General features: G+C 36.9%; 1 protein-coding gene across 1 annotated transcript in view; it reads right to left on the reverse strand.

The window, feature by feature from the left end:
* The window catches only part of LOC121380870 (integrin alpha-V-like), a 76336-nt gene extending 57304 nt beyond the window's left edge, over positions 1–19032 (reverse strand). The window contains exons 1-2 of the mRNA XM_041509875.1: positions 18907–19032; positions 80–141 (exon numbers count right to left, since the gene is read on the reverse strand). The gene's annotated coding sequence lies outside the window, so the exon portion shown is untranslated. The remainder of the gene's footprint in view (positions 1–79; positions 142–18906) is intronic.

Genomic DNA, 19032 nt, shown 5'->3' on the forward strand with positions numbered 1-19032 from the left:
AAAGCCACACACACTGACTGGCATTACTACAGAACACTTGAAGCAAAACTAGGAAGTTAGTCGTCTGCGATGCACTCACTTGTGACAGGGCTGCACTGAGGCCAGCCTGACAGAAACCTTGTCGGTGATACCCCCAGGCACCTAGTCGAAGAATAACACAAGCATACAGATAGGCGTGACAATACACATACTAGGTGTGGCAATACACATACTAGATGTGACAATACACATACAGGATGTGACAATGCATGGACTAGATGTGACACTACACTGTGGTGTCTGTTAGTTTGAAAGCTAGGATGACATGTCATGGTTATACCTGGTAGATGAACAAGAAGAGAGTTGCCGCCCTTCAAAAACAATGACAACTTGCCACTATTATTCAGCTGGAGAAGACATTTACCATGTGTTCGAAACTCTGTCATAGTGCTGGGAATGTTTTCCTCAAAAAAGTGAGAATGTGTTGTGTGTTGGTTCCCACTCTCAAATTCCACACTACCTCACATAGTGGTGTGATGAAAATGGGTTCTTAGCCATTCGTAAACACAGTCGTCTTGAACACACGGTTTATTACTGTACCGCAATTCCATTTTCACTGCTCCACCCCATCTCACTCCACTTGATATTTTAGTATAGTTAAAGGAAGGGACAATTAAGGCATTTGGCCTGGTATGCATAGTCAACGATATATAATGCACATTATTGCTTAATATCAACAAGAATAATTGTATAGTTAATTAATAAAATGATTAATTGTAACAGCTATTATTTATAACGGGCACAGCCATTTTGTACCATCCCAGTGCATACGCCCTCTGGTGCCAGTGGTTATGTAATACTTAACGTGTCGCGTTAGGATTATTTTTTTCCATTAATTTTGTTCATTCATTCATTTATTCACTTCAGATCAACTTCATTTTTATCTGCATGAACCAACTAACAATATATGAAGACAGTCTCCATAATCAACACATAACATTTCCAATCATATAGCCCATTAACCACAAAACATAAAATATTTGTGCTTAAATTGGCTGGATATGAAAATAAGAGATAGGATTAATTAATATGTTTTTTGTATAACAAAACATACAAGGTAAATTATATTTCTGTAATACACATATAATGTATAATGAATACTAATGTTTACTTATATAGAGCACACTTTGTATACCATTAGCTTTCAGCTGGCATAGGTACATACAACTGTATTTTATATTAAAAAGTTAACCATTTTCTATTATTATTAAAATAAACCAATTGCATATTTACTTTTATCATATAATATCTTACATTTTCAGTGCAATTAAAGTGTGTGATATTTTTAAGATCACATACTTTAAGAATTTGATAACTTTGCAAATTAGATGTAAATTAATCGAGATCACAGCACTAGGTTTATTGACATTTAAGCAAACGTACTTGTGTGACACTCCATAATTGACGTATGCATTCATAGTCATTGAATAAAAATATTTCAATGGCAATTTGACACTGAAAGCTGTCCAGCGTTCAGAAAACACAAAAACGTTAAGCCCTAGTTTGTTTTGCCAGAGGCTCGCATAATACAATTTTTATTCCTAATATGTGATATTGACAATACCGAAAAACACTCTGGTAATAACCTCTCTGTATTCTTTTAAAAACACCTGTACGTGTATGTTTATTCCATGAACTGTCTTATTTATAGTATCACATATACATATCCCTGGATATATTAAGATTTGTGTCATTACTTCATAAATTAGGGCATAACGTGGTCGCGGGATGGGTCCACATACGAACCTAGCAGATCATCCCATCTACATCTTCCCTGGACACCAATATGAACAACCTAATACTGCACCCACCCCAACCCCTCCACCTGCCCTTGCAAAAGCTGTGTCTGCTTTTAAAATGCATAAATATTTTATACAATGCAATAATGTTTTCTGTTGGATTATATATATACAATGAATAGTCTTGCAATAGGAACAATTACAGAATGACACCATATAACCTTTATAATCTTTTTTTTTTTTACAACTAACAATTTACAGCTTATAAATCAAAGGTTAAACTTATTGTTATATACATGTATACCTTTCATGGTTTCATTCAACATCTGTGTGTGTATAGTACATATATATCTGTGAAATAAAATCTCATTCAGTGCAACAAGTGCAATGTATCATTTTTCAAAACAAAGAATAAAAGATGAAAGGTGTGTTTTTAACACATATCAACAAGTAATGATTATGCTAATGTTAGATGCAGTAATAAATGATAAAACTACATGTACTAGTAACATCAGAGTGAAAATTCAATAGTGATGTGACCAATGATACTTATAGGTAAGTACTATAAACTAAATAACTTCCAGCTGGGTCAAAGTTCGAGGTGCACTGAACTTTTGATAGAGAAGTTAACACCACAAGTCCTGTGATTGGTGATAAATGTGACTGTTTTGGTTGTAAAAAAAAAAAAAAATTTCATCTGGGAAAAAAATGTATGCAATTTTATTTCATCTAGTACCACTGAGTAGCCTTGTGCTTGAAACATGTATGGGGTACCTGTAAAAAAAAAGTACTCAAATTTTGTGTGGAACTAGGGTAGTCTGATTCACTTTAAGGGTGAGGGGTGGTAGTATATCATTTCAAATGATATGCTGCAGGTAGGAGTTTTAGCCTATGGGATTTTATTTGGTAGTATACACCCTATAAAGATATTTGTAGTCATCTAGAATAGATTTCGGATGGGAGCCTTGGGAATTATATCCCCCAATTTATTTGTAAAGTTTACTTTCACTCAAGCATAGAGATGCACCATTTCAAGCAAATGAAATCCTACCATATGCCACCATTAGTCAAATCCAACCTTCAACCCATACCATGTATACTCAGATGACTAGGATGCTATATATAATTATATGACTCAACAAGCCATACAATAATTTAAAAAATTAAAAAGCAAAAAATAAAAGCGTAAAAATACACCATTTCATATATCAACTGGATGTATTCTTTTGTTGTTCTTTTACATATGTATTAAAGCAAGGTCCATTCAGAGTATATACATGTAACAGAACAAAATGTAAATAGTAAATTACAGAGAACCTGTATACCTATGTGGAGATACATTCACAGGTAACATACCTGTATACCTATGTGGAGATACATTCACAGGTAACATACCTCTATGTGGAGATACATTCACAGGTAACATACCTGTATACCTATGTGGAGATACATTCACAGGTAACATACCTGTATACCTATGTGGAGATACATTCGCAGGTAATACACCTATATATCTATGTGGAGATACATTCACAGGTAACATACCTGTATACCTATGTGGAGATACATTCACAGGTAACAACCTGTATACCTATGTGGAGATACATTCACAAGTAACATACCTGTATACCTATGTGGAGATACATTCGCAGGTAATACACCTATATATCTATGTGGAGATACATTCACAGGTAATACACCTGTATACCTATGTGGAGATACATTCACAGGTAACATACCTATATACCTATGTGGAGATACATTCACAGGTAACATACCTATATACCTATGTGGAGATACAATCACAGGCAACATACCTATATACCTATGTGGATATACATTTACAGGTAACATACCTATATACCTATGTGGATATACATTTACAGGTAACATACCTATATACCTATGAGGATATACATTTACAGGTAACATACCTGTATACTTATGTGGAGATACATTTACAGGTAACATACCTATATACATATGTGGAAATATATTTGCAGGTAACATACATATATATCTATGTGGAGATACATTTGCAGGTAACACACCTGTATACCTATGTGGAGACATTCACAGGTAACACACCTGTATACCTATGAGGAGACATTCACAGGTAACACACTCCAGCCAGTGCACCACGACTGGTATATTAAAGGTCGTGGTATGTGCTGTCCTGACTGTGAGATGGTGTATATAAAAGATCCCTTGCTACTAATGGAAAAATGTAGCAGGTTTCTTCTCTAAGACTATATGTCAAAATTACACAAATTTGGACATCCAATAGCTGATAATTACTAAATCAATGTGCTCTAGTGGTGTGGTTAAACAAAACAAAATTTAAATAAACAAATGTTAGGTAACACACCTGTATGGCTATGTGGAAACATTCACAGGTAACAACCTGTGGTAAGCAGCAAAACAATAGCTGTACCCAAATTGATCACATGGAGTGGGGAGGACATGGTTTTTATATCTCCACCCACAAAGTGATCACATGGGGTGGGGAGGACATGTTTTTTATATCTCCACCCACAAAGTGATCACATGGGGTGGGGAGGACATGTTTTTTTATATCTCCACCCACAAAGTGGTCACATGGGGTGGGGAGGACATGTTTTTTATATCTCCACCCACAAAGTGATCACATGGGGTGGGGAGGACATGGTTTTTATATCTCCACCCACAAAGTGATCACATGGAGTGGGGAGGACATGTTTTTTATATCTCCACCCACAAAGTGATCACATGGAGTGGGGAGGACATGGTTTTATATCTCCGCCCACAAAGTGATCACATGGGGTGGGGAGGACATGGTTTTTATATCTCCACCCACAAAGTGATCACATGGGGTGGGGAGGACATAGTTTTATATCTCCACCCACAAAGTGACCACATGGAGTGGGGAGGACATGTTTTTTATATCTCCACCCACAAAGTGATCACATGGGGTGGGGAGGACATGTTTTTTATATCTGCACCCACAAAGTGATCACATGGGGTGGGGAGGACATGTTTTTTATATCTCCACCCACAAAGTGATCACATGGAGTGGGGAGGACATGGTTTTATATCTCCGCCCACAAAGTGATCACATGGGGTGGGGAGGACATGGTTTTTATATCTCCACCCACAAAGTGATCACATGGGGTGGGGAGGACATAGTTTTATATCTCCACCCACAAAGTGACCACATGGAGTGGGGAGGACATGTTTTTTATATCTCCACCCACAAAGTGATCACATGGGGTGGGGAGGACATGTTTTTTATATCTGCACCCACAAAGTGATCACATGGGGTGGGGAGGACATGTTTTTTATATCTCCACCCACAAAGTGATCACATGGGGTGGGGAGGACATGTTTTTTTATATCTCCACCCACAAAGTGATCACATGGAGTGGGGAGGACATGGTTTTATATCTCCGCCCACAAAGTGATCACATGGGGTGGGGAGGACATGATTTTATATCTCCACCCACAAAGTGATCACATGGAGTGGGGAGGACATGTTTTTTATATCTCCACCCACAAAGCGGGGTGGGACATAGCCCAGTTGTAAAGCACGGTCGGTTTGGGATCGATTCCCATCGGTGGGCCCATTGGCCTATTTCTCACTCCAGCCAGTGCACCACGACTGGTACATCAAAGGCCATGGTATATGCTATCCTGTCTATGGGATAGTGCACATCCTTTGCTGCTAATCAAAAAGAGTAGCCCATTAAGTGGTGACAGCGTGTTTCCTCCCTCAATAACTGTGTGGTCCTTAATCATATGTCCGATGCCATATAACCGTAAATAAAATGTGTTGAGTGTGTCGTTAAATAAAAACATTTCCTTTCCACCCACAAAATAAAACTATATTTTAATTAAATAATACTACCATCTCCATGTAATTATGTTTTCAACAATGCCAAACATCTGCCTATTAAGACAGGTAACTGCTTAATAAGGTATTTACTACTACAAGATAAACTAGAATAATAGTAACCTGACATTTTCATATAAGACAGGTAACTGCTTAATACAGGTATTTACTACTACAATTTTTTTCATATTAGACAGGTGGCTGCTTAATATAGGTCATTTTGTGCTTCCAGATAAGCTGGCAGAAAATAACTTGGCCTCTGAATACAAGACAGATGGCTGCTCAGCTCGAGTAGGTTTGATTGTAGTTACCTGTAGGTCATGTACAGGTGTGTGGGTGTCTTCTGTACTTGCTGTATACTTACTTAATCAACCACTGAATGTTTAATAGGTGTGTAGTGGAATTTTCACAGTTAAACACATACCTTGAATGTTGGTTCCACTAATTTGTAGTTTCATGCTAAATATCACCTGTACATTGACATAATTCAAGGTTGTTTGTGTTAGCGGGACCAGCGATGAAACTAGTGGATGCAGAGTGCTGGTGAGGAGCCCCTGCACTGTACAATAGTTACTTAATTACAGCTGGTGTACACAAAACTGGTTATTTCAGCACTAAAACAAGTGTAATAAAACATGGAGACTGCTTAAAACAGTGTATTTAAGAGGCCTATTTTTGATGACCTTTATGAAAATGTTTACTACAGCATGCTAGACTGTATTAGCTTCTGTTTAGTTGCTTTTGTGTTGTTTTTGTAAGTTTTTGGTTTATTCATTGTTTATTTGTTTATGCTCGTTTGTTTGTTACAAGCTGCATCAAAATAAATTGTTTTAATTCCATTGTTTATTATTATATTGTCGGAATAGATTACTGATATCACAATAAATGTATTTTTACTCCCCAACCCCCAGTTAATGTTGTCCTTGGATGGACTGTAATCTCCGATGTTGTCCTTGGATGGACTCTGTAATCTCCACTGGTGACTGACCACAGTTTTACCAGCAAAGATAAGCAGCAGAATGAGTTAATATCCTCTTGGACTGTGGCCAAGTCTCCTGGGGCAGCCTAACCAAACACTGCACACACCATACATGCCAGCATTACCAGAGTTCAATACACACACTGGAGAAATCAGCTCTGTAATTTGTTAATTACCAGCAATCATTAGTCTACAGTATGACAAAGTTAACTGTACAACGTAACACATTACATCTTACACAAGAAAAGCAGCTTACAGAAAGCTAAAAGATAATTTGCAATATGATTTTTGTAGTAAGGACAGTTAAAACAGGTACTTTAGACCATAGTCAAAAGTTTATATCTATTGAAACATATTGTAAAATATTAAATTTTAAATTAATGTTAAGTAATTAACAGACAATATTTTGGTGGGTGGTAGGATTATTTTGTTTAAGAGTATCTACAAATAGTGTTTTTTTACTCCATTTGAATAATAAAGAAAACGTTTATTCATTTCAACTTATTTTCGTGCTTATATCCAATTAAGGTTCAAGCACACTGTCCTGGGCACACACACCTCAGCTATCTCTTAATGTTTACAAGAACACTACATAATCTTTAATTAGTGGCTATTAGGATATCTTACAACTCGTTATAATTATATGGTAATAAAGAACCGGATGTTTGTAGCAACAGGTTATATACGGTTCAGTTAGTGGCTATTAGGAAAGAAAAGCAATGGATATTGAATGACACCTCTGCACACTGTTTGATAAGCAGCTGTCTCGGATGCCTGATCACTGTGACCCTAAGTCTATGGTGGGACAAGTACCTCAGAGGATGGATGTTAGCCTCAGGTGAGATGGGTCGTAGCATCAATAACCCTTAATGAACTTGGTCCCCCCCCCACCCTCCTCCCAGTCTGTTCTGTTCTGTCTACTAGTATGGGAAAGTCATTATAATAGATACCTTGCTGTTTTTCAGCTTGGCAATAACATGTTTTATTCTTCAGTCTAAACAACACATTAAAAGAAAAACATATTTTAGAAAGCAAATAGCAACAGTTTAAAATGTGCTGAGGTGTTGTTAAGCAAACCATTCCTTTCTTTTCTTCCTCTCTTTTTTTCTTTCTTTTCTTTTCTTTTTTTTTGAGGCAGGGGGATGGGAAAAAGTCTACGGTGTGTAAAAGAAACCTGCTGTTACTACATAGGTCACTCATTCCACCAGCAGAAAAAGATTCTTCTATTAAAGAGGAAAGTACGAACAGTGATTTGTATAATTATACAGGTCATAGAGCACCGGATAACTCGATAGGAATTGGGAGGGTGTTAAACACTGACATTTCTAAGCACTGACCTACATGCTATACCTGACTGTACAATACAGTCTCATAGATTAACACACCAATATATACACCTAAGTACCAGTAATTGAAATCCAGCACTTTGTTAACTCATTGGGGAGATATCAGATAGTGTTTTGTTGCATTCACTGAGAATGTATGTATATTGTATATTTCTCATCTGAATTAGTTTACTGTATACACATATATCTGATCAAGAGAGCACAAGTAGTTAGAATATCATCCATATGCTGTGTGTAGTTTGCTATGAATAGCTTAATTTGTCAAATGAGAGAGGAGCATATTAGAATTGACACTGTTATGTGGAGAGGCGAAACAGAGACCTAGCCCATTGGTAAAGAGCTTGGCTGATGTGCAGTTAGTCTGAGATATATTTTCTCATTCCAGCCAGTGCACCATGATTGGTATATCAAATGCCGTGGTATGTGCTATCCTGTTTGTGGGATGGTGTATATAAAAGATGCCTTGCTGCTAATGGAAAAATGTAGTGGGTTTCCTCTCTAAGATTATGTCAGAATTACCAAATGTTTGACATCAAATAGTCAATGATTAATAAATCTAGTGGTGGAGTCAAAACAAACTTTAAATTTGTTATGTGGATTTGCAGAAGCATCTATGTCTCGTTCCATAACTGGTTTAACAAAGGCCATGGTATGAGCTATCCTGTCTGAGGGATAGTGCATATAAAAGATCCCTTGCTGCTAACTGATCGAAAACACAAGCCCATGGAGTGGCGGCGGCAAGTTTCCTCTTTAATTATCTGTGATCCGTAACCTGTGTCTGACGCCAAATAACTGGTTAAAATGTGTTAACTGTGTTGTTAAATAACACTTTTTTTTTTCTTTCTTTCTTTCTTTCTTTGCAGAAACACAAATATTAACTCGTCTATGGTCACAAGGTATTCAGTATTACTGTCATCTGTTTTTAAAACAAGGGCTGGATCTAGTGCTTGCCCGAGGTGCCGTGATCCCAGGACTGAACACCCTCAGTGGGACCATTCTCTGACTGGGTCTAGTGCCCGCCTGAGGTGCCGTGATCCCAGGACTGAACACCCTCAGTGGGACCATTCTCTGACTGGGTCTAGTGCCCGCCTGAGGTGCCGTGATCCAGGACTGAACTCCCTCAGTGGGACCATTCTCTGACTGGATCTAGTGCCCGCCTGAGGTGCCGTGATCCAGGACTGAACACCCTCAGTGGGACCATTCTCCGACTGGGTCTAGTGCCCGCCTGAGGTGCCGTGATCCCAGGACTGAACACCCTCAGTGGGACCATTCTCTGACTGGGTCTAGTGCCCGCCTGAGGTGCCGTGATCCCAGGACTGAACACCCTCAGTGGGACCATTCTCGGACTGGATCTAGTGCCCGCCTGAGGTGCCGTGATCCAGGACTGAACACCCTCAGTGGGACCATTCTCGGACTGGATCTAGTGCCGCCTGAGGTGCCGTGATCCCAGGACTGAACACCCTCAGTGGGACCATTCTCGGACTGGATCTAGTGCCCGCCTGAGGTGCCGTGATCCCAGGACTGAACACCCTCAGTGGGACCATTCTCGGACTGGATCTAGTGCCCGCCTGAGGTGCCGTGATCCCAGGACTGAACACCCTCAGTGGGACCATTCTCGGACTGGATCTAGTGCCCGCCTGAGGTGCCGTGATCCAGGACTGAACACCCTCAGTGGGACCATTCTCGGACTGAATCTTTTCTTGTCCCAACCAGTGTCTGGAGGCAAAATGCTTATAAAAGATCCCTTTCTACTAATGATCAAGTTTGTATTATTTAACAACACCACTAGAACACATTGCTTTATTAATCATCGGCTACTGGATGTCAAATATTTGGTAATTCTGACATATAGTCTTAGAGGATCCCGCTACATTTTTTCCATTAGCAGCAAGGGATCTTTTATATGCACCATTCCACAGACAGGATAGCACATACCACGGCCTTTGATACACCAATCATGGTGCAATGGCTGAAACGAGAAATAGCCCAATGGGCCACTGACAGGGTTCGATCTCAGACTGACCACGCATCAGGCGAGAGTTTTACCACTGAGCTACATCTTGCCCCCTTCTACTAATGAAAAAATGTAGAAGATTTCTCTGAATGTTTGACATCCAATAGCTGCTGATTTATAAAGCAATGTGCTCTAGTGGTGTCAATAAACAAAAACAAACTTAAGTGCCTTAAACATAACTAAAGGTTATAATAGCTATTCCAGTTTATATCAAAGTCACTGTATGTTTGACTGACATCTAGGGTGTATACTACCAAATCAAATCCCACAGACGACAATAGTAACATACGTGGCTAAAACTCCTACCTGTAACGTATCAATCGACATAGACGCCACGGATATAAATACTACCACCCCTCATCCTTAAAGTGAATCACAAAAAAGTGGGTGTCAAGCTGCTCATTTCTGAGATAACGGGTAGCGTCTATGACTACCTTAGTTCCGCACAAAATTTGAGTACTTTTTTTTACAGGTACCCCATACATGTTCCAAGCACAAGGCTACTTGACACGGTGGTACTAGATGAAATAAAATTGCATACTTTTTTAGCCCAGATGAAACTATTTTTTTTTACAACCAACACACTCACATTTATAACCAATCACAGGACTTGTGGTGTTCACTTCTCTATCAAAAGTTGGGTGCACCTCGAACTTTGACCCAGCCGGAAGTTATTTGGTTTAGTACTACCTATACTGATAACATACATTTTTCAAAAAGTGTCCAGCTATGTGTTTTTATGACAACCAGGATCTGGTGTATTCTGACATAAAGTGACAGCCTCACTGAAACTGTTGTTTCTACAGTGCAACCTAATATAATGTATACCTCATAAGGCATATATATTGTATACAGTTTTGTACAAATGCAATATGTCATATTAAACAACAAAATGTTTTAAAATAAAACTCCTGAAGATATTTACTGTCAGTTGGGTGTGTGTACTCAGGTATATATGTAGAGACAACAAAGATAGTCAGAGTACCTCTACTCCTTTAAAGTATTCCATTAAAACACATGCACTTGACTGACCCCTAGATTAGGAAACCTGAACAGGTACATCAAAGAAATATCAGTATTAAAAAAATACACTGTCTGAGGAAAGAAACACAAACATGACTGTACCTGTATGAAGTAATGACTTAATGTCCTGAACATTAGTGTTGGGAGGAAATCCTGTATGCAGGGTGTGGCCATCTTCAAGTTACCAGGTGTGGGAATTTCAAATCCATCGGCCATGCTGATTTTCCTAATGAACCATCAAAACCATTGGGAGCCACCCATATTCCTGACTATATTTTATTTGTAGCCTACTGTAGTTGGAGCTTTTAATATTTGTGATATCTGGAATTATCATCCAGCTTTCACACATTTATTTTTGATTAATTACTGAAAAAAAACAATTTTTAAATGACATAATTACCCGAACATCTATTTTATTACATTATTTTCTAATCCAGATCAATACAATATGTATATTGGATGTATTCCTACAATCAGTAATCCAGCATTTTATTTAGCTAGTAACATTGGGTAATACAGCTTTAATAATAAAATAAATTATCAACCTCCTCCAAGGCAGATAATCAAATCTAAAAAATATCGGTTCTGAATCCAGTATAAACCTAAAATGGTCTTCATGAGAGCAAACTAAGTGATTATTTAAAAAAAAATTTGATCTGGAGATCTAAAGGTATGTTTAACAAGCTTATTGTTATGTATAACTAAGAACAGAAGGCACAATAGTGACAACAAATTTAATTATGTCTTTGGTGAAGTTTTTCTTTAAATTTATTTTAAATTTTGCATAAAACTACAAATTTGTCTAAAATATAACTTAGCACCCTATAAATATGTCAAAATGACAATAAAAATCAAGTTCTTTACAAATTTGAGTTTTCAGAATTTCATACATTAACTATGTTAATGGAAACTAAAGACATTAACCCACTATTGACACATGTTATTTTTAATATAAAAATAAATTGGTATTAAACTCTTAATTCAGGTTGCCTATATATAACACCATATTTAAGAGCAGTTGTGTATGGCAAGTCAAATACCATGTAAAAAGAAATTATTGAAATATTTACAGTATGAATTATAGGCCAAAACCAACTTTTCCTCAGTGCTAACTTTGATTCAAACTCCATTCAGAGCCATGTACAGTTTTTTGTGTCACGGTCAAGGTCATTGTGAACTTGTGTGGTCCAGTGACGGCTAATTAATTAACCAGTATAGTTTAATTAAATAAAATCACAAAATCATAATATTTTTTATTATGCACTGAATATGTGCTATAGGGTGTATACTACCAAATCAAATCCCATAGATGACAATAGTAACATATGTGGCTAAAACTCCTACCTGTAACGTATCAATCGACATAGATGCCACGGATATAAATACTACCACCCCTCACCCTTAAAGTGAATCACAAAAAAGTGGGTGTCAAGCTGCTCATTTCTGAGATAACAGGTAGCGTCTATGACTACCCTAGTTCCGAACAAAATTTGAGTACTTTTTTTTACAGGTACCCCATACATGTTCCAAGCACACGGCTACTTGACACTGGTACTAGATGAAATAAAATTGCATACTTTTTTAGCCCAGATGAAACTAATTTTTTTTACAACCAACACACTCACATTTATAACCAATCACAGGACTTGTGGTGTTCACTTCTCTATCAAAAGTTGGGTGCACCTCGAACTTTGACCCAGCCGGAAGTTATTTGGTTTAGTACTACCTCTAGTACTTATTCTTTGTTGATAATCATTGATAAACAAAGTACATGTATGAATGCACTTAACATGCAACATATTTCAACTTGACAATTTGTACAGCTCTGGTAAAACAGGTTTTACTATCCATTCTGTGACTATTTAACAAACAATTCAGCTTTACTGAAGGTCTCGTTTTTAAGTGCTACAGTATTTTCAATTTTTTTAGTCAGCTAAAAATCTGTACCATCAATCATGTATTCAAAGACAGAATTTTCTATGGTTCTAAATCTAATAATCTAGTACAAAATGTTTCAGATGCCAGTTTGTAAAACATCATCAGATGACTTGTGAACACATTTAACCCAGCCACAACTAAACAAGGATGACATGCAAAGATTGCCTTTTGTAGAGCAAAGGTAACATTAAGGTTTAACACTGGCGAATGGTGTGTAACATTCAGTGTGATAAAAATAGCCAAAAGAATTTCCTTCTTATTGGAAGAATGTCTGTTACTGTTCAGGCAAATATCAACAAGTTTCTTAAAACTGTGATTCATTATCATCAGAATTGCCACACAAGGAAACAAGGTCATGTTAATAGAGGGTCCACCGAGTACATCATCCACCCACCGGCCCACACAGGTTACATCTTACAGGTTAATACATCAGCTTAAAGGTGCAGACCTTAGTTTCAACACGTAAAAATGGACACTAAGTTTGAATAATCTACAAACCTGTAACACATTTGGATAACGTCACAAGAGAGTGAAACAATAGTCTGTGACTTTGAGATGGTGAAATATTATCTAAAATAGACTAAAACTCGACTCCATAACTGTTATTTCTAAGACACATATATGAAAAATCCATTTTGTGGTATTAGTGGTATGAGCTATGGCAGATCCTCCCTCTTCAACTGTGAACAAGAAAAAAAAAGGACTTTCTTTTGTTTAACAACACCACTAGAGCACATTGATTTATTAACCATCAGCTAACGAATGTCAAACATATGGTAATTTTGACAGTTATAGAGAGGAAACCTGCCACATTTTCCATTAGTAGCAAGGGATCTTTTATACGCACCATCTCACAGACAGGATAGCACATACCTTGGCCTTTGATATACCAGTTGTGGTGCACTGGCTAGAACGAGAAACAGCCCAATGGGCACACCGACAGGATCGATCCTAGACCGACTGTGCATCAGGCGTGCACTCAACTGTGAACAATGCAATTTGAATTTTTGTACGTTCAGGTCATGAATTTGAACCAACAAGGGACTGAACTTGCACACTGTAAATAAGTACAATGCTTGAGCCCACTAGGCAAAACATCCGCATCATCAAATGAACATGTAAGTCAAGCCGTATAAATCTGATATTAGTGATAGTAATATATTTGTACGAAATACAATGGAGATCGTCAAATACTAAATCAGAAATCACAAATTACTTGTACATGTTTATCATGTGTATTGTACTTAATGCCAGCCATCCTCTTCTGATAATTTATTATCAGAATATTTTAGGTTACATGTAGGTCTAAAAGGATCCAACATTTTCATTAAAAATATACAATAGTAGTTAACTTGGCAGTAACATTAAACAAATATTTCTGAATAATGAATGAAGCTGGAGAGGCTTCTAAAACCTAATTAACTTGTCCCTAGGCGTTCATGAACTATTTTTCACAAATCCACACTACATCTTGTTTAGTCCAATAGACTACATGTATTTTGAAAACTGTATAATTTCTGTTATACAAATAAAACATATATATATACATGTAGGTCATGCTCATGCTATAAGATATAATTGACTAACAGTTAATTACTATATACTACAGCTGTGCACAAAAGACTGAATAAACAACACCAACATGTAGCCATTGTATGTATGCACATGCAACAATAATGGATGGATGGATGGATGGATGGATGGACGGATGGATGGATGGACGGACGGACGGACAGATGGGTGAATGGATGGTATATAGAAATTACTTTTCTTCTTGAGGTGGAAGGACATTTGATTTGAAAATAAACTTGAAATGAAAATTATATATATGGATTTTAAAGAAGTGTGTGTGTGTCTGTATGCATGTCTGTGTGTGTGTGTGTGTGTGTGTGTGTGTATGCACTGGCATAGGAAGCGGGGGGGGGGGGGGCATGGGAGCATATGCCTTGCCACTTTTCAGATATTTTGCTTTATATTTACTTTATAATACTGTAAAAGTGTGTAAATATAAAAGTGTGCCCCCCCCCACCCCCCTCACACTTTTTGGCACCTTCCTACGCCACTGGTGTGTGTATATGTGTGTATGTATGTGTGTGTATATGTGTGTGTGTGTGTGTGTGTGTGTGTGTGTGTGCGTGCATGTGATATGTGTGCATTTTGTGGTATTAAAAACACAAGAATGACCAGAAACACTTCAGATGAAAACAAATGGACAATCTAAATAAAATCTAATTAAAGTAGGATTTGTGTCACAAACAGCTCTAATAGTGAAATATATGCCGTAGTGTTTAAAAACTAGGGTATGTCACTTTAAGATCTAACCTACCCTCGCACCTCAAACCGCACTAAATATGTAGAGACATAGAGAGATCAACACAAACTAAATTTTCTATCGCGCTGCATGCTCACACCTATGAAAGAACCTCCATTTTGAAGATGAACCCCATGACATGTATACTTGGTTACACTGTTCAAGGTGCTTGTGTATGTGCTGGATAGTATTTGATTATATATGGTGCTGTCATCTATAACTACCGTATACGCAAATATTTTCGTGGCTAAAATAATTCGCAATCGGGCTTTCGTGTTACATTTTCGCGAGGAATTATTTTTGCGACTGTGTCCCCCGATAATAAAATCAAAATTACCCATATTTCATTTGCCAAACTCTTTTCAATGACGATTTCACGCACACACTTCATGTTCACCATGCTTTCAGCGAGACATCAATGTTGTATGTATGTCTGATACATATCGATGGAACACGCACATGCGATACAGAACATTGAAACACGCAAATGTCATAAGAAATAACTTTTCATTATTGGTGGTACCCACAAACTTCCATTCAAGGTTACAAAGAAAACAAACAAAACTGAGATTAGTAACAACAAATCAACAGTGATACAAAGTACTAAACTAGCAACTGTACCTAAAGATGTGCAGAATTATATTCATACATCCAAGATTAAATCGTCCACCTTTCACCTCAACATGCTTTAACTGGCAGTAAGTTACTATTAAAACAGGTCATAAGGTCACATAAGTCCAGGTAAGAAACACCACACTATCAGGAACCATGATTAATTCAATCAGGAACAAGGAGCAAGTCACACAACCTTCATTGTACAGACTGAACCTTTAATCTTTGCTGCCTGTTTGAAATAACTTTATGAAACTAGAAGATACTTACAGCAATATATTCATTGTAATTAAAATATTAACTTATTTGACACCCTACACTTAAATACATGTATAGCCAGGATTTCACTTTGAAGTTGTTTCTCACTTCATTCATAACAGGAAACATTTTAAAACATTAATTCCTTTCTCTTCCTTTCTGTTGCTATGCCTGAACTCGAGTATGTGTTTAATTACCTACGCCAAATTGTTTTTATTTGTAATAACATTTAGGTACACCGATTATAATTACAGCATGCATTACTGTTTTGCATTATCCTGTTGTTCTGAAAATGTAAGTGGTTTGTATTAACAAATGTTACATGTAGTGCTAGCATACTGCATGGGTTAAATACTGGCTAAACTGAACTGGAAGAGAGAAAAGAGAAACCTAAACAACATCGGATTCCTCAAATGGTCCAACAATCATCCACTAATATTTGGATATCTCTATTCCACTCCATTACCAAACAATATCCTATGGCCATAACTGGCTCATGGATGTGGCATATTGGAGGAGAAAAACAATCCACAGGAAACAAAGAGTGGGCGGGCACCTGGTTTCACTTGCAGCACCCTTTTGAGTGAGCCATTACATGTGCAAGAGGTGAGGTTGGCAAACCTTTGTCAGCACATCATAAAACATTTGGTCCTCATTTGTGCTTGTAGGTCAGCACACCATAGTATTTCCATAATGCATCAAAGAATTACTCTTGATGTGTATGGCACAGGTTGTAGTATTTTCTAAAGAAATCATTCCAATTATTTAAAGTGTTCATGGTTTGATAAATTGTGTTGGAAAATTTGGAAAGTGTGTTGGTCAATTTAAAAAATATTTTCTGGTATTTACGATAGTTATACAAGTAAATTTCAATAGTTGGTAACTGTGGATATCATACCTGTATATATCAAGAAATGTTCTTGCTTTGAAATACAAGATATGTGTAAAAATATTATTTATTTATTTACATACCCAAACTGGATCTTAACGTATCATTTAGTTCTAAAGAAAGTTAAGTTAGAATTTTAATATGGTGGTATCAGGTTTTAAAAATTTAAGTAAACCTAATAGTGATTATTTACCAATATTTTACTGTAAATTCAATTCAATATGATTATACAGTTCCTTGGCAATTCATTTATTAAAGATGACTTCTGTGTAATCAAACAAAAACATAATCTATATAAACCCATATAAACATATTAATATGTTAAAGTCTAGTTTTTAAAATCTTCAAAATTATTGAGTCATATTTTTGTACAAAAAGAAACTTCAGGGTACATCTATTTTGTCAAACTTGTAACTTCAAAACAGCACAGTAATATATATATTTTTGAACAGAAAACACTGCTGTCAAAACAACATATTGTAAATCATGAAAATAATCCACATGATATTATTTCATTGTGACAGGTACACAAAGTGTGTACCTTTATTAATGCGTCCGACAAATGCAACTTTTAAATATCATATTATAAATTATTTTAAAAATTCAAAAATGATGAGTTTATATAATTTACTTTAGGTTTAGTTCACATCAATTAAACAATAGCAGTTGTCATTTGTTTTAACAGTCAAAACAATTGGAGCTAGCCATTTGTGTTAGTCTGTAGTAATTCATTAAACTGATTGGTGTCTTTTCTCATTCCAATTGGTGCACCACAATTGGTCCAAAAAAAAAAGAAGAGTAAAGTTTGTTTTATTTAACGACGCCACTAGAGCACATTGATTTTTTATCTTATCATCGGCTATTGGACGTCAAACATATGGTCATTCTGACACTGTTTTTAGAGGAAACCCGCTGTTGCCACATAGGCTACTCTTTTTACGACAGGCAGCAAGGGATCTTTTATTTGCGCTTCCCACAGGCAGGATAGCACAAACCATGGCCTTTGTTGAACCAGTTATGGATCACTGGTCGGTGCAAGTGGTTTACACCTACCCATTGAGCCTTGCGGAGCACTCACTCAGGGTTTGGAGTCGGTATCTGGATTAAAAATCCCATGCCTCGACTGGGATCCGAACCCAGTACCTACCAGCCTGTAGACCGATGGCCTGCCACGACGCCACCGAGGCCGGTCAATTGGTCAAAAAGACAATGGTATGTGCTTTCCTGTCTGTGGGAAGTACATATACAAGATCTCTTGCTACTTTAGGAAAAATGTAGCAGGTTTTCTCTGTTGATTATGTGTCAGAATTACCAAATGTTTGACATCCAATAGCCGATGATTAATTAATCAATGTGCTCTAGTGGTGTCATTAAACAAAACAAACAATCTTTAGTCTGTAGTAATTTCCTGTATCTCTTATGCAGAGCACCACAGAAATGACAAAATATGGATTTGACATAGTACAGCTACCTATTATCAACAACAATTAATGGACTATGTTTCACTTGTCCAACATACTTTTCTTTTACATTGATGTTACAATGTATCTTGTTCATTCCCCGATTACTTTTTAATGAAATAAAATAGCACTTTCATTCTACACATGTTTGGTTGTTTCTGTTTTTGTTGGTTAGAAATATAATGCATCAAGTAATTATTGTGCTGATAATCGGAGTCGGGCGCTTTTTTCGCATTTATATCTTGCTTGCATTCATTTCATAATTTACAGTATTCCAATTTGTATTTTTCAAAATGCTATCCCTAAAACAACCTATACTAAACATTTTTATTAAAAAAACTGTTTTCAAAACAACAAATTCAAATTTTTCTGAAAATGACATGAAATATTTATCTTCAATTTGAAGACAACAAAGTCAAGGTTGACTTACATTACTGAAGACTCCGGAGAAACCGAGTTGACAGTAACCTCTCTTGTGGTACTGATCGGGCACCCAGCTCTTGTCTACCGCTAAAAAAACCAAAACCACATGCACAGACCCTGTTAGTGAACTGGC

Source organism: Gigantopelta aegis, chromosome 9 (assembly GCF_016097555.1).
Source record: "Gigantopelta aegis isolate Gae_Host chromosome 9, Gae_host_genome, whole genome shotgun sequence".
NCBI lineage: Eukaryota > Metazoa > Mollusca > Gastropoda > Neomphalida > Peltospiridae > Gigantopelta > Gigantopelta aegis.